General features: G+C 41.6%; 1 protein-coding gene across 1 annotated transcript in view; it reads right to left on the bottom strand.

The window, feature by feature from the left end:
- The window catches only part of LOC122942084 (erlin-1-like), a 116,355-nt gene that overhangs the window by 49,379 nt on the left and 48,470 nt on the right, over positions 1 to 18,506 (bottom strand). The window lies entirely within an intron of this gene.

The following is an 18,506-nucleotide window of genomic DNA, read 5'->3' as shown; positions in this document are numbered from 1 at the left end:
GACAGATTCCCCAGTCAAAAAAATAAATAAAAATGCAATTTTACTTAAATGGGGTCCGCGATCTGCACCGCAAAAATGTAGTGCATGCGCTACTTTTTTGCGGTACAGAGGCACGGCCACAAACACCACGGAAGCACTCCGTAGTGCTTCCAGTTCCGAACCGTGCCTCAGTTCCGCATTTCCGTGATTGCCGATCCCATTCAAGTGAACGGGTCCGTGATCCGGAATGCAATACGGCCACTGGGGTCACACGGTCGTGTGCATGAAGCCTTAAAACTATGTAGTCCAATGCAAAAAACACTGCCAAAAATGCCACTTTTGGTCACCTTACCATCACAAAAAGTGTAATACCAAGTGATCAAAAAGACACTTACCCAAAAATAGTACAAATCAAACAGTCATTTCTTCCTGCAAGAAATTAGCCCCTACATAACACAATCCCCCAATAAAAAATAAACATTTTCTTCAAAAATGCTTTTATTGTGTAGAACTGAGAACAATTTAAAAACTTAGACATATTAGGTATTGACACATAACAACCTGGTCTATAATAAATAAAATAAAAAAAAAAAAAAAAAAAAAATAAATCACATGATCTACTCTCTAATGCGAATTCCATATATAAAAAATAAACAAATAAATTGCCAAAGGCTACTTTCACACCTGCGTTCGGTGCGGGTCCGTCTTGTATCTGCACAGACGGATCCGCACCAATAATGCAAACGCTTTGATCCGTTCTGAACGTATACGTTTGCATTATTCTTTTTAAAAAAAGTCTAAGTCAAAACGGATCCGTCCTGACTTACATTGAAGGTCAATGGGGGACGGATCAGTTTTCAATTGCACCATATTGTGTCAGTGAAAATGGATCCGTCCCCGTTGACTTACATTGTAAGTCAGGACGGATCAGTTTGGCTCTGCATCGTCAGGTGGACACCAAAATGCTGCAAGCAACGTTTTGGTGTCCGCCTCCAGAGCAGAATGGGGGCACAACGAAGCCAAACTGATGCATTCTGAACGGATCCTTATCCATTCAGAATGCATTGGGGCTGAACTGATCCATTTTGGACCCAGAAACGCCAGTATGAAAGTAGCCCAATATTGAGCGATCAAAAAAATAAATAAATCATATGTACCTAAAAATGGTACCTATCAAAATGTCAACTCATCCAGCAAAAAATGAGCCCCTACACAAGTCGATCGGCAGAAAAATAAAAGAAATGTAGCTTTCAGAAAATTAAGACAAAAACATTATTTTTGTTTTAAAAAATCCTTTATGTAAAACTGAAACAAAAATATAAAAATATGCATATTTGGCATTGCCGCGCCCTTTTTCAAAAACACCACTTTATCTATCCAGTCAGGAGAACTCTGTAAAAAACAAAATAAAAAAAATAGAAACAGTGCCACAAACGTAGCCATTTTGTGGTTACCTTGCCTCATAAAAAGCATAATATCAAGCGATCAGAAATCATATGTACCCCAAAATAGCACCAATGATACTGGCACCTCATCCGGTAGTTTCCTAAATGAAGTAACTTTTTGAGAGTTCCTACTGTAAGGCCTCTTTGACACGGGCGTTGCGGGAAAAGGTGTGGGTGCGTTGCAAGAACATGCGCAATTTTTCCGCTCGAGTGCAAAACATTGTAATGTGTTTTGGACTCGCGTGAGAAAAATTGCGCATGTTTGGTACCCAAACTTCTTCACAGAAGTTCGGGCTTGGGATCGGTGTTCTGTAGATTGTATTATTTTCCCTTATAACATGGTTATAAGGGAAAATAATAGCATTCTGAATACAGAATGCATAGTAAAATGGCGCTGGAGGGGTAAATTATTTTATATATATATTTTTTTTTACTCACCTTAGTCCACTTGATCACGAAGCTTAGCTGTCTTCAGCTTAGCTGTGTGGAGGAACAGGACCTGTGTTGACGTCACTCCGGTCATCACATGATCTTTTACCATGGCGATGGATCATGTGATGACCGGAGTGACGTCACCACAGGTTTTGTTCCTCCACACAGCACAGAAGACAGACAGAAGAGATGCCGGGCTGCGCGATCAAGTGGATTAAGGCGAGTTAAAAAAAAAAAAAACATTTTTAACCCCTCCAGCGCTATTGTACTATGCATTCTGTATTCAGAATGCTATTATTTTCCCTTATAACCATGTTATAAGGGAAAATAATAATGATCGGGTCTCCATCCCTGATAGTCTCCTAGCAACCGTGCGTGAAAATCGCACCGCATCCGCACTTGCTTGCGATTTTAACGCAACCCCATTCATTTCTATGGGGTCTGTGTTACGTGAAAAACGCACAAAATAGAGCATGCTGCGATTTTCACGCAACGCATAAGTGATGCGTGAAAATCACCACTCATGTGAACAGCCCCATAGAAATGAATGGGTCGGGATTCAGTGCGGGTGCAATGCGTTCAACCCGCGCGGCTGTGAAAGGGGCCTAAGGGTGCATCAGAGGATCTTGAAATGTGACATAGTGCCTAAAAACTAGCCTAGCAAAATCTGTCCACCAAAAACCATATAGCGCTCCTTTCTTTTTGAGCCCTTCCATGTGCCCATACAGCAGTTTACGACCACATATGCAGAATCAGGGTTATAAATATTCACTTTTGTGAAAAGTAAAAAAAAAAGTTATAGAATAAAATTAACTGGGCACTCTCAGGATATCTGAACCAATTGAAATTTATTAGCATATATAGCAATAGCACTGAGCAACAGTATATATTGGCGGCAACAGTAGACACTAAATATCTATATATATATATATATATATATATATATATATATATAAAAACACACAACATGCAGTAATATCATATAAAACAACTGGAAAATAGAGATCTAAAAGTGTAATAAAATTGGAATACTCGATAATAAAATGTTCGTATAAATATTCAGCCGAATATTTGTATGGAAAAGTCAGATACTGGTAGAAATAAACTGTGTCCTCTAATATTGTCCTATCCGATTTGATCACTGGGGTATCCAAAACTACAGTCCCAATACGTGGTCCACTGAACCAACTTTAAGCGGCGTCCCGCTTATCACATCCACCAGCAGCGTCCCACTGGACTAAAAGTCATATGAATAAAGGTGCTGAATAAAATCGCTGGATAAAAAAATAGTTAAATTTCTCCTCCATTTTCCTTTAATTCTTATGGAACATCTAAAAGGGTTAATAAAGTTTGTAAAATAATTTTTTAATTATTTGAGGGGAGGTTCTAAAATGGGCTACTTTCACACTCGCATTTGGTGCGGACCCGTCTTGTATCTGCACAGACGGATCCGCACCGATAATGCAAACGTTTGTATCCAGTCATAATGGATCCATTTGCATTATTCATAAAAAAAAAGTCTAAGTCAAAACGGATCCGTCATGACTTACATCAACTGCACCATATTGTGTCAGTGAAAAACTGTCACAAAAACACTGCAAGCTGCGTTTTAGTGAGACTCTAAAAAAAAAAAACGCAACGGAGACCAAAAGCAGCCAAATTCATGCATTCTGTTCGGATCCTTATCCATTCAGAATGCATTGGGGCTGAACTGATCCGTTTTGGGCCGCTTGTGAGAGCCCCGAAATGGATCTCACAAGCGGACCCAGAAATGCCAGTGTGAAAGTAGCCTAATTTATGGGTGGTTTTCAAAATTTTCCTTAAAGTGTAACTCATTCTTTTTTACTTTTGTAATGTATAGTGGCAGTGATGCCGATTATTTTTGTAATTCACTTTAATTACTGAAATTGTAGTTTGAGCCTTAGCTTACATAACACGGTCAATGTTGAGCAGGTCTACACTGTTATGTATGCAGAAGACAGAGGAGCTTTGCTAAGGCTCAAAATGAGCTACGTCAGAGCTATTTTTATAACAGAAATGTACGATTTCAGTAATTAAAGTGTACAACAAAAATTTTGAAAGAATGGCAGTTACACTTGAAATTTGGCCTTTTTTTTAATAAATAAAAGGTAAAACTTATCGACTCATCTGAGGAGTAAAATAGAACACTAATTGCACAGGAGTTCTACTTTAAAAAGGCCCATCCTCTTCCTTCTCCTCAGTTGATAGCAAATTTCATAGGACTGATTGATATTTTTTTTTTCTGGTTGAATAAAGTCTTTTACATAAACTTGTGGAAAAGGGAGATGCCTCTATAATCCCTTTTTTTTTTTTTTTCCCTTGGTGAACTCCAGGTAGCCACCTTGCAAATCTGATCAGTGGATGCAGACACACTTTCCGCCCAGAAATTAGACATGGCCCTAGTATAATGGGCTGAGAACCCCACTGGGACCTCCAAACCTCTAGAAGAATAAACCATTGCTATAGCGTTAATAATCTACCTAGCTACAGTTTGGCTAGGAATCTTCTTTCCCTTCTAAGCCCCTGAAACTGGAGAAACTACTGGGAATCTAATTTCCAAAGTGTAGTAACCTCTAGGTACCTAACCAGACATTTTGCAACATCTAGAATATAATTGTAAAATTCCTTTTCGCCTTCATTAGATGGATTTTGGCAAAAGGATGACAGGACAGGTTTAAATACAATTCTGTCCTCCAGAATCATGGTGTAGGGAGGTAAAGCAGACAAGGCTGAAATATCCCCTACCCTTTTGGCTAAGCTTATCGCCACTAAAAAACCTGCTTTGTAAGACAGTAATCTAATAGGAATAGAATGAAAGGGTTCAAACGGGGTTTGAGAAAGGCAAATAAGCACTAAGGGGTCATTTACTAAGACTGGCATTTTAGATGCTGGTCTTAACCCCTATAGCTGGAGGTGGATCTGCCGAAGTTATAAATAGGTGTCGGCCTCTAAATAACTTCTGCGCATCCAGCGCCAGCCTCCTTACTGACTTACATTTAGACCATTTTCTACACTTAAAACAAATCTGTCCCCTTCCCCACCCATGCCACTTTTAGACCTGGCATGAGTGGGAAGAAGTTTCAGATTCCGGAGCAAATAACATTTGCTCCACATACTGCGCCAGAAATACCCCTAATATAGGCATATTTCTGGATAATAAATTACCCCCTAAGTTTAGATCCAAAGATGGAGTTCTAACTTTAAATGAATAATATAACCTGCTAGCTGCCCTAATGAATCTTTTTATCCAAGGATGGTTGCATAGTTTAGCATCAAAAAGAGCACTTAATGCCCATTAATGAACTTTTAAGATACTAGGCCCAGGGCTGCACCTAGTTTGTCTGCTGCCTAAGGCGAAATGGCATTCTCAAGATGGATCATCAATATCTGATTGTCAGGGGTCTGACTCCCAGGACACCCGCAAAATCAGCTGTTTTCAGAAGTGGCACTCCACGAGACCCACGCTTCCGCTTCATTATACTGCCCATCGTCTCAGAGTGATAATAAGTACTCGCTCCATTCACTTGAGCTTGTAATTACACTACCCATCATTAAAAAGGAGACAAAGTATAGTGTAGTGAAGAGGAAGCAGCACTTGCATAGAGTACTGCCTCCTCTTCAAACAGCTGATCTTTGGAGGTCCCAGGTGTCATTTTCCTGACAATCAGATCTTGATGACCTATCCTGACGACAGGTCATCAATATATATTACTGGATAAACCCTTTAAGTGTGTTGCACAGACTGCCGGAGGATGCAACAATTTCATGAGGGGCTTATGCCAGCAGAGGAAAACAAGACAGACGCCTAAAATGTAGGTGTTGATAAATGTCCCCCATATTCATATGTATAAAGTAAGAGCACTACTACTCATATCCAGATATTTAGGACACTAACACTTAGTAGTGTGCATTATTTATCACATTGTATGATTTTTAAAGAATTTGTCTTGCACTGCTGAACATAAGTATTTGAAAACCTGAGAAAATCAGTGTTAATATTTGGTACAGAAGCCTTTGTTTGCAATTACAGAGGTCAAACGTTTCCTGTAGTTCTTGATCAGGTTTACACACTGCAACAGGGATTTTGGCCCACTCCTCCACACAGATCTCCTTTAGATCTGTCAGGTTACAGGGCTGTCGATAAGCAACACAGAGTTTCAGCTCCCTCCAAAGATGTTCTAGTGGATAGAAGTCTGGACATTGGCTAGGCCACTCCAGAACCTTGATATGCTTCTTAAGGAGTCACTCCTTGGTTATCCTGGCTGTGAGCTTCGGGTCATTGTCATGTTGGAAGACCCAGCCACGACCCATCTTCAATGCTCTGACTGAGGGAAGGAGGTTGTTGCTCAAAATCTCACAATAAATAGCCCCATTCATCCTCTCCTTAATACAGTGCAGTCATCCTGTCCCCTTCGCAGAAAAGCACCCCCAAAGCATGATGTTATCACCCGTATGCTTCACAGTAGGGATGGTGTTCTTGGGATGCAACGCCTCCTTTTTCCTCCAAATACGAGTGAAGTTTAGACCAAAAAGTTTTACTTTGGTCTCATCTGACCACATGACTTTCTTCCATGCCTCCCTTGGATCATTCAGATGGTCATTGGCAAACTTCAGACGAGCCTGGACATGTGATTACTTGAGCATGGGAACCTTCCGTGCAATGCACGATTTGAAACCATGACGGCGTAGTGTTCTACAGACAGTGACCTATGAAACTGTGGTCCCAGCTCTCTTCAAGTCATTGACCAGCTCCTGCCTAGTAGTTCTGGGCTGATTCCTTACTTTTCTTATCATCCGTGATACCCCACGAGGTGAAATCTTGCAAGGAGCCCCAGTCCGAGGGAGACTGACGGTAGTCTTTAGCCTCTTCCATTTTCTAGCAATTGCTCCAACAGTTTTTTCTACTTTCACCAAGCTGCTTGGCAACTGCCTCATAGCCCTTTCCAGCCTTGTTGAGGTCCACAATTGTCTTGGGTGTCTTTGATCTTGCCCATGGTAGTAGTTGGCGTCTGGCTGACTTTTTGAAAAGGCACAGTAAAAGGTCTTTGAGAGACAGAATTATTACAGGTGTTCAAATACTTCTGTTCAGCAATGCAAGACAAATAGATTCTTTAAAAGTCATACAATGCGATTTCCTGAATTATTTTTTTTTAACCACTTCACATCCGCCCATAAGATATAAACGTCCTATGGGTGGATGTTTAACTCTGAATGGACATTCTGGAACATCCATTCAGAGATCGCAGCTGCACGCTAATCATGCAGCTGCAGAGCGGGTTGCCTGGTGTCAGTGACAGCAGGACATCCCAGAGAGAAGGCAGGGACAGTTCCCAGGTGTCCCTGCCTTCTAGATCGCTGCGTACACAGCACTCACCGAGCGCCAGGGCCGGGAGAGTGCAGGAGCTGTTGGGTCTTTCACAGACCTCAATCAGCCCTGGACTGAGGCTGTACAGCACAGTATAGTTCTGTAAAGCCTCTCTGGGGTGTATTTCCCCTGTAACTGGGGCAACTATGTCAATGGCGCATAGCAAATATGGTGCCAATATTCAAAAAGGGTCCAAAAACAGAGCCCGGAAACTATAGGACAGTAAGTTTAACATCTGTTGTGGGTAAACCGTTTGAAGGTTTTCTAAGAGATGCTATCTTGGAGGATCTCAATGAAAACAAGCAAATAACATATCAGCATGGCTTCATGAGGATCGGTCATGTCAAACTAATTTAATGCGTTTCTATGAAGATAATTAATGCAAATCACCCATACATACTAAAAGGTAAAACACTCGGTAACACCGACATGGAAAAAGACCTAGGAATTTTAATAAACAGCAAACTAAGCAGTAAAAAACAGCGTCAGACAGCTGCTGCCAAGGTCAATAAGATAATGGGTTGCATCAAAAGGGGCATAGATGCCCGTGATGAAAACATAGTCCTACAACTTTACAAATCACTAGTCAGACAACACATGGAGTACTGTGTAGAGTTCTGGGCTCCTGTGAACAAGGAAGACATGGCACAGCTAGAGAGGGATCAGAGGAGGGCAACTAAAGTAATAACTGGAATGAGGAAACTACAGTACCCTGAAAGATTATCAACATTCGGGTTATTCACTTTAGAAAAAAAGACGGACTGATGGGAGATCTAATTACTATGTATAAATATAAATCAGGGGGCAGTACAGAGATCTCCCCCATTTTCTATTTATCCCCAGAACTGCGACAAGGGGACACCCTCTGCGTTTGGAGGAAAGAAGGTTTTTACACAAACATAGAAAAGGATTCTTTACGGTAAGAGCAATGAGACTATGGAACTCTCTGCCTGAGGAGTTGGGGATGGTGAGTACTATAAAAGAGTTCAAGAGGGGCTTGGATGAATTTCTGGAGTGTAATAATATTACAGGCTATAGCTACTAGAGAGGGGTTGTTGATCCAGGGAGTTATTCTCATTGCCTTATTGGAGTCGGGAAGGAATCCCCCCCCCCCCTTTAAGTGGGGAAAATTGGCTTCTACCTCACAGGGTTTCTTTGCCTTCCTCTGGATCAATTTACAGGATAACAGGCTAACTAGATGAACAAATGTCTTTTCGGCCTTATAGACTATGTTACTAGTAAATTAATTTACTTACAGGCTGCAGGTTCTCAGTTCTTCTCCTCTGCCATCTTTTGGAGGCTAAAGGACCTGCGATCATGCGATGTGATGACATCATTAAAGGGTCCTTTAGCCTACCATTACTGTTTCACAAAAGTCCTTCATACTATGGTATGTCTAGGGGTCATTGTACATTGTGGTATTAGCTGCAAATTGTGGCACAAAACGCAATAAAACCACAATGTATAATAATCCCCAAAGACATACATGTCTGCAGGGCTGTGTAGGAATTCAGGGCAGGAGGCTAAACTGCACCCCCCCCCCCCCCCCCCTGCTGTGGTAGCACAGGGCCACCGCCTCACAAGGCCTAAAGTTTTTATTTAACTGTCCCTGAAGAAATTCCCTCACTACGGTAATATTCAGGGGAATAGAAATATAACCACTTAATGACCGGGAAATTTTTTATTTTTGTTTTGTACTCCAAGCTTTCCCAAAGCCATAACTTTTTAATTTTCTATTCACATAGGCTTTTGAGGGCAGTTTTTTTTTGCAGGACAATTTGTACTTTCTAAAGCACCATTTATGGTTGCATACAATTTAGTGAAGTAGGAAAAAAATTCTGAATGGGGTGGAAGTAAAAACAAAAAAACAAATATAGAATAAACTCAGAAGCTGTTTTATGGGTTTTGCTTTGACAGCATTTCCTATGCGGTAAAACTGACCTGTTACTTTCTGGGTCAGTACAATTACAATGATACTCCGCATACATAGTTTTTCTTGTGTTTTAATACTGAACAAAAACTTTGGGGAAAAAAGTTTTTTTTTTTTTTTGCATCACAATAGTCTTACTCTTTTTCTTCTTATGTGTACGGAGCTGTGTGAAGGCTCATTTTTTCAGGAGAAATCTGTACTTTTTAGTGATACAATTTTGGGGTGTGTATGACATTTTTATCACTTTTTATTTTATTACATTTTTTTGTGCGAGCTGAAGCGACCAAAAACCAATGTAATGGCCATTTTGACCATAGCATGCAATCATTAGATTGCATTTCTCATAGACTCCAATGCATTAGCGTTTATGAAAATTACATTATGTGGGTCATTTATTAAGACTAGCGTTTTAGACACCGGTCTTAATAACCCCTATATCTGGTGATGGATCCACCAAAGTTAAGAAGAGGGGCCAGTCTAAATGTAAGCCAACTTCCTTGCTGGCTCACATTTAGACCATTTTCTACACCTAAAAGAGGCGTAGAAAATGATGCATAAGATCGGTCTGCCGGCCCTTCCCTGCTCACTTTTTTAAGACCTGGTGTGAGTGTGGAAAAGTCTCACACTACAGTGCAACTAACCTTTGCGCCGCAATCTGAGCCTGAAATACGCCTAATATAATAGTATTTTTGGATAATAATTGACCCCTTATGTTCCTATGAGCTCTGAGAACTAATGTTCACGAGCTTCCCGTCACACTATAGGACAGGTGCTGCCACATACACACTTTGGCTCCCCTGATCTCCGGGGAAGCCAGAACACATCTGGAAGCACGTGCTTCTGGGTTTTTGTGCCTCAGATTTGACAACAGCATCTGACGTGTTAAAAGTCTGCTATCTGCATTAGGGTCAGTCGTGGAAATGATCCCCGGATGAGCATCCTGTGACATTTTATGCTCTGCCTAGAAGTGCTGCCAGTCACTTCACCGGCTCTGATGGGCAGACTTTAGCTCTTCCACAGCCGTTTTACAGGCTACGGCAGCACTAAAGCCCATCCATTATTGCCAGTGACATCACCGGTCTCACTGCTAGCTGGAAGCCTCTGCTGAGCTTTCCCCATGGAGAGCCTGGTACATCACCGGATCTCCTAAAAAAGCCTTTGCCCTGTGCGATTCTGCGCAGGGGAAAGGAGGGCATTGGAGCATGAAATGCTCTGATGCTCATCTCAGGGGGGCTTGCCTGCGTGAAAATGGGTAAGTTTGGGTTCAGCTCTGAACCCGGAAAACCCCTTGAAGTAGAGTCATGCAATGGTGATTTCCTCATCTCAAGCAATTTATTGCAACAAAAAACAGCGGTGGGCATACCCCACACAAAATGTCAATGTCTCAATAGCTTGTCATGTGGCCTTGAGCATAAATTATAGTTTCCTGTTCACAAGTTGACTTATTGTCAGCTGAGGAATGGAATCTCCTTCTTCTTAAAGTGCGGCACTCAGGTCATTGAGGTTCTGGGGTATGGAGTTACGAGCCTCTACATGGTGTCTCACCTGATACCATAGGTTTTTAATGGGATTCAGGTCTGGAGAAAGTGCAGGCCAGTCCATTTGAGGCATGCCAGTCTCCAGCAGCTGTTACCTAATGATGCAACATCGATGAGCTGGCACACGTGTGTCATGCAGAGGCATAATGGCAATAAGAGAGAAATTCTGCTTCAGCGCAAGTCCACAAATGGAAACAGTCTCACAAGTATGGTAGTTCTTCTTTAATGGAAACAACGCGTTTCGGGGAGTGAAACTTCCCCTTCATCAGGTTTCATAGTATTACAATAAACAGACAGATATTTATAGGTGCAGAATAACAAAAAAAACAATAAAAAAAACGCCAAAAACGGGTACCTGGGCCCGCCCCTAGGGGCGGAGCTACCTGCAGGTGTCAGTTCAGACATCAGGTAAACTCAATCTAATCAAATCTCAGTTTTGTTTATACAAATCTTACTATGGTATAATCCCATGTAATTCTGTATAATAAATTTCAATAAAAAACGAGTATCATAAACATTTATTTCAAGTAAAGACATTTCTGTGTATTTAACACATATACATCATGTGACTGCAGGAGGTCACATGATCGGACTGCAGACTGGAGACATGCGCATCCTCTAGTGATCGTCTCTCTCTCTCATATGGAAGTGCAGGGGGAGAAGGAGAGAGGCCGATCACCATGGGCTTCTGTCTCTGTATGTGTGAATACTTTGCTGTCTGCACCTATAAATATCTGTCTGTTTATTGTAATACTATGAAACCTGATGAAGGGGAAGTTTCACTCCCCGAAACGCGTTGTTTCCATTAAAGAAGAACTACCATACTTGTGAGACTGTTTCCATTTGTGGACTTGCGCCGAAGCAGAATTTCTCTCTTATTGCCATTTTTTCCTTTTGTGGGACTGGACATCCCATCAAAAAGCACTCACAATCTGCGGCTGCAGTTCCGGAAGATAAGTCTCTTCACTTTAAAGCCTTCAATAGAGTTGTGCCTAAATTTTGCACAACCAAAAGAGGTGAGACTTCACAATTCCTATGATATTATCATTGTATCTGTATATACATACTACCCTATTGTGCGCCCCTTTTCTCTCCTATTTCTCTATTCCCCTCATTTATTGAGAGGAATTTAGATCTGTCCAACACACCAATGCAGAGGCATAATGACTGGATTAATGATGTAATAAAAAAAGTATGAGCTGGTCACTAACATTCACAAAGTGTAGGGCAGTTCTGTATTAACTAGACCAGGGATGCTCAACTTGCGGCCCTTCAGTTGGTGCAAAACTATAACTCCCAGCATGCCCTAATAGCTGTAGGATATTCGGGCATACTGGGAATTGCAGTTTTGCAACAGCTGGAGAGCCGCAGGTTGGGCATTTCTGGACTAGACATCTGCACACACTAACACCACCACCAATTGCTTGTCTGGTGACAACAGTGGCTGATGCATAGTGCTCTTCTTGAGTTCTAAACATAGTTGGTGGCCATCATTTCTGCTCAGCGTGAATCAACTTTCAGCAGTGAACTGCAGCCTTGCTCCCTGGCCCATGCAAGACTATGACGCCTGTGCCTGGTAGTGTTGTCAGGAACCCTTGCAGGTCGTTTAGCACGCAGACCACGCTGATGTAAACAGTTTCGAATGGTCTGATGTGACAATTGGGTGACTCTCACCTTCCTTAAATGTGCCTCGAGTTGTGTGCCATTCATGATCTGTTTCCACAGGGCATTGTTCACAATTTAGCGGTCATCAGTGTGGGATGTGGCCACAGGACATCCACTTCTATGCCTTTCTGTGACTGTCTCTCTCTCTATCTCTGTTGCAACCCGCTGATGACACTGTGACACTAAGCAATTTTTACATTGCTGACACCAATACATCGCCGGCCGCTATGCTGCACAGCGCGGTCTGAGATGTATCAGAGCTCTAATCACGCGGGGGTGGGAGGAGGGGCTGGAGACCGGCAACTGCTGTTGCACTCGTGGCAGAGCCCGGTGCAGTCACTGTACTCCATTACACCGGGCCCTGCTCACAGCAGTCTGCATATGCAAAGTCTAGTCATGTTATCCTCAATCCTGCTTTGTTAAATTACAGTAATAGCCTGTAGTAGTACTCACTATCAAACTAGCAGGCAGGGTAACATCACTCAGTTATGCTCCTGCTCCTCCCACTTCATTGAACTAGACTCTTTGACCAGAATGGCATAATCAAGATTACTAATGCTTTCTCGCTCCTTAACTTCTGAACTGCCCTCGTAAGAAGACAAAGGGGGGAAAACGCATAACATAGACCCCCTCCCCAATGCTATGACAGAGCATCCACCCCCCCCCTGCCCCCCCAAGGGTGATCCCTGGGATTTAGGGAAGAAATTTTCCGGCAATTCCCCTTCTCTCGATTGACTTACAGGTCTATTAAGGGTGTCCCCCTACAATTTTTCACCTGACTGAACACTTCCTGATTGAGGCACCACTCCCCCAGGTTGACTTTGTGGTGATCTGCACAGATATTGTCTGTCACTTTTTGATGAAGTGCTCAAAAGGGAAAAAGACAAACCTGTTCCATTAGCATCAGTATATTTTGAACAGTACTCATTAGAGCTGGAGACCTGGTGCCGCCCTGCTTGTTTAGATATCCCGCTGCCATTGCACTGTCTGACAGAATCTTTACATCTCTGCCTGCCATGTGGGATAAAACTTGACAGTATGCACAGAAATGCCTAGTTCCCTGGCGTTCTGAGAATCCTGTCTCAGGTAGGTTGACCAGAGACACTGCAGGAACCCCAAAACTGGGTGAGATCCCCATGCCAATTGACTCCCATCCCTTAATAGATTGCTCGGTACCTGCCACCATTTGAAGGAACCTATAACTGTTTCTTGGAGCAGAATTTTATGTCTAGAGAAGTAGGGGAATAGTGTTGATCACAAATATTCTAATCGCTAATTTTTATCGCGAATATCAGCACTTCGAGAACTCGCGAATATCTAGAATATAGTGCTATATCTTCGTCATCGCAGATATTCTAGATTTTTATTTATCAGTACCCTCACTGCTTCTTGCATGTGGGCCAATAAGAAGGCTGCAATATCTTTGTCTGAGCTTGGCAACATTTCTAGCAAACAATAAGAAAGTTGCCAACCCCCTACTATATTGCAGTTCTGAGAATGGGTCCTTATTCAATTACATTAATTACATAGTTAGCTCATTATATATATTTTACAGATAGTTAGCGGGAGATAGGTAGTGTGATAGAAATTACTGTGCTGTTATAGGGATTAGTCTTATTTTTATGAAAGACAAAGTCATTTGCTGTCTGTTTCTCTGAATCTCTATTTAATTTGATATTGGCCAGCTGAGCAGAGATGTACCTGTCTAGTGAAGTGACTGTACGATATGGAGGGTAAAGCTGGTTCACCTCCCCGTGGTGCACCCTGGGCAACGCTAAATCAACCAGCAAATACTGGCAGTCAGACAAAGAAAGCATCTCCTGACCAAAAGGACACAAACTCTAATCTATAGACTGTGTGTGTGTGTGTGTGTGTGTGTGTGTGTGTGTAACAGTGTGTAGCAGGAAAATGGAGGTGCAATGTGCACGTGAGAGATATTTCTCTGCTGTCCATACATACATGCTACAGACATAGTGCTGTGATGTCACAACAATACTTAGTGCACCAATCAGTAATATCTACTCTGATAATATCTAGACCTGATAAAATGTGAAGTTGCATGTATTGCGGCAAAAAAAATGCGCATCATTAGTGCCCAATCGCAAATATATTGGAGCACTCTATCTGCATATAAAGCTATTGTTCTTCCATGCATGCAAAATGTAATCAAAAACAGCACTGTAATGTAAAATTACTTACAGTGATCAGGAGTTCTTCCTCACAGTCACGAAAGTTGCTGCCAACCATTTTTCCCAGTCTCCGGACACTTCTAGCAGCTTGAAAATGTAGCAAAAGTGAGCCACGCCTGTATTGCGCACGCAATACATGCATATTACATTGCCGATTTTCATAATCAAGAAAATAATGTGGAGATCACGGATTCTAGAATTTCAAAATATTGCCTATGCTGCTCATCTCTATAGGGGAACTGCCCAACAGCCCAGAATATGATACTGCAGTATTCTGGAGTGACACTGTGCCTATTTCACCACTGAAGTACACAGTCATTAAAGGGCATCTGTCAGCAGATTTGTACATATGACACTGACTGACCTGTTTCATTTGTGCTTGGCAGCTGAAGGCATCTGTGTTGGTCCCATGCAGAGGTTGCACTACATTTTTGCCAGAAGAGATAAAAATACTTTTCTTAGCGTTTTTGGGGATTATTTTTAGCTGAGGAGGAGTATGAGCGTTGCAGCAATTCACATATAGAATATGTAGGCCTACATAATGTTAAGAGATTGCTATTCATGCAGGGAAGCCATTGTTAGTCTACTCTATAAGTGTATTCCATGCATAAATAGCAAAAGTAGACAATTTTACATTTATCCAACATCCTAATCTTAAGACCACTTACGCCACAACAGAGCTATACCCAATGCCGCCAGAGCCATTTTTGTTGTTTAATTTCATTCATACTTAAAATAATCCAGTGTCCATCTGCTCTGCCTGTACCTATTCTTTATAAAGGAGAGAAAGCAGCTTTAAATAAGCGTCAGTCTTCACATACAGGCTGATTGTTGTATATAATGTGAGATATAATAAATATATATTTATATTTATATTCTGTCCTTGTGTCCCTGCTGCTCTATACACAGTGATGGTGCCCGTTTCTTCTCCTGCCCCAGTCACCCCCATCTTTTACCGCATTAAAGCACTACTGAATACCACAAAAGGCTTTTTACCCTGCTGCTCAACTTCAACTCTTTTACACATTAGAAAGCCCCCCTCCACAATGGCATCAGAAGGGTGTGGCATCAAACAGCATTGTGCCGAAAGTGGCCAATCAGCATCCTTCCTCAGTCATAACAAATCTCTACTCATCGATTTCTGTGAGTATGGAGCTTTGTAATTGGACATTTTGGGCGCCAGTATTGCTGTGCTGCCCTCGCCGTTCACATTGCGCAGGGAAAGCTTGAGGAGTATTAGTAGATCACAGCATCTAAAGGGTAAAAAACCCACTTCATACCGGCATCCTCTGCGGCCAATGAGGATGCTTGTAATTGATTTTAACCACTGGCAGTCATGGTAACGCCGATAGGCGTCCGGACGGCAGCGCTCTCAGGTCTCAGTGACGCCTATTGGCGTCATCTCGTGAGTCCTGAGATTTCCTGTGAATGCGCGCTCACAGGAGCGCACGTTCACAGGATTGCGCAGTATTCAAGTTTAACTACAGCCTGCCAGCGCTGCTCATTGACTGGCAGGCTGTAGATTTTTAAAAGAACCAATCAAATAGGTATATCAGATGCTATTTTGTAAATAGCGTCTGATATACCTGCTATCTGCTCCTCTGGTGGTCCCTTTTGCTTGGATCGACCACCAGCGGACACAGGCAGCTCTGTAAGTAGCACCAAGCACCACACACACACACACACACACACACACACACACACACACACTACACCCCCAGCCGTCACTTATTAACCCCTTATTAACCCCTGATAACCCCCCTGTAAGGGTCCCTTATCACCACCAGTTAGCGCCCAGCCAACCGCACCGCAGTCACTGATTAGTCGTTAATTAGCATCATCGCTGTCGCTAATCAGCACTAGTACTATATAGTGTCTGTAAGTGATCAAGACTAATCGCAATCAGATCTATATCAGTATATTAGGGTCACCTTAGGCTCTACAAAAAACGCAGTGTTCGCCCGATCAGGCCTGATCTTGTGCCCACACTTGCGTTCAGTCCGCCCCACTGCAGTGACAGAATTATATTTTTTTCTGATCACTGCAAAAACACAGTAAAATCGTTGTGGCGCTATAAAGATCACTTTTGAGGGGCATGGCGAGTTCATAGAAGATTTTTTTTTTTGGGCACAAGTTAGTTCACCCAAAATGCCAGAACAGTAAACACACCCCACAAATGACCCCATTTCGGAAAGTAGACACCCTAAGATATTCACTGAGGGGCATAGTGAGTCCGTGGGAGATTTTTTATATTTTTTTTGCCAGAAGTTAGCAGAAATGAAAACTTTATTATTATTTTTTTCCTCAAAGTGTAATTTTCTGCTAACTTGTGAATTTTTTTTTAATCATACATGAACTCACCATGCCCCTCCGCGAATACTTTGAGGTGTCTTTTTTTCCTAAAATGGGGTCATTTGCGGGGTATTTATACTATCCTGGCATTCTAGCACCTCAAGAAACATGACAGGTGCTCAGAAAGTCAGAGCCGCTTCAAAATGTGGAAATTCACATTTTTGTAGCATAGTTTGTAAACGCTATAACTTTTGCGCAAACCAATAAATATACACTTATTGGATTTTTTTTTTTATCAATAGACATGTAGCACAATAAACTCTGACACAAACTTGTATAGAAATGTAATTATATTTGAACAATTTTACCAGAAAAAGTAAATAAACTTTTTGGGAGAAAATTGCAGTCTTTGATTAATATCAGAAAAACGAAAAATCTCAGCAGCAATCAAATGCCACCAAAAGAAAGCTGTATTTGTGAGAAGAAAAGGAGGTAAAATTCATTTGGGTGCCAAGTTGCATGACCGAGCAATAAACCGTTAAAGTTGTGAAGTGCCAATTAGTTAAAAAAGGGCCTGGTCACTAGGGGGGTATAAACCTGTGGTCCTTTAGTGGTTAATACGCTTGGTCTCGCTGAAGAGACCCAGGGCATTAAAGCTGCAATTCTTATTTCGTCCAGCAGGTGGCATGCCAACAAAACAAATTAGCAATTCTGAACTAATGGATGCCAAAAAATCCATGATCAGAAAAAATAAATAAAAAGCTCAAATACTAACTTCAAAATCATTAAAAAAAAAAATTCCCCCCTTTCCGTAGTATAAAAAAAAAATACATAAACAAATAAACATCATGGGTATCACTGCGACCGAAAACTCCTGTACTATTGAAATCAAATACCCCCAAATTTTTTATAAAATGTGATCAAAAAGTCACACTTTAAAATGGAAACAATAAAAACTACAGATTGTCCCGCAATAAATGAACCCCCACACAGCTCAGTAGACATAACTATAAAAAAGTTATGTGGGTTAGAATATGGTGTTAAAAAAAAAAAAAAAAAATTATATATATATGCAGAATTATTAGGCAAATGAGTATTTTGACCACATCATCCGCTTTATGCATGTTGTCTTACTCCAAGCTGTATAGGCTTGAAAGCCTACTACCAATTAAGCATATTAGGTGATGTGCATCTCTGTAATGAGAAGGGGTGTGGTCTAATGACATCAACACCCTATATCAGGTGTGCATAATTATTAGGCAACTTCCTTTCCTTTGGCAAAATGGGTCAAAAGAAGGACTTGACAGGCTCAGAAAAGTCAAAAATAGTGAGATATCTTGCAGAGGGATGCAGCACTCTTAAAATTGCAAAGCTTCTGAAGCGTGATCATCGAACAATCAAGCATTTCATTCAAAATAGTCAACAGGGTCGCAAGAAGCGTGTGGAAAAACCAAGGCGCAAAATAACTGCTCATGAACTGAGAAAAGTCAAGCGTGCAGCTGCCAAGATGCCACTTGCCACCAGTTTGGCCATATTTCAGAGCTGCAACATCACTGGAGTGCCCAAAAGCACAAGGTGTGCAATACTCAGAGACATGGCCAAGGTAAGAAAGGCTGAAAGACGACCACCACTGAACAAGACACACAAGCT

This window comes from Bufo gargarizans, chromosome 6 (genome assembly GCF_014858855.1).
Source record: "Bufo gargarizans isolate SCDJY-AF-19 chromosome 6, ASM1485885v1, whole genome shotgun sequence".
In the NCBI taxonomy this organism is placed as follows: Eukaryota; Metazoa; Chordata; class Amphibia; order Anura; family Bufonidae; genus Bufo; species Bufo gargarizans.
The sequence above is the reverse complement of the archived record's forward strand: the minus strand, read 5'-3'. Positions and strand labels throughout refer to the sequence as shown.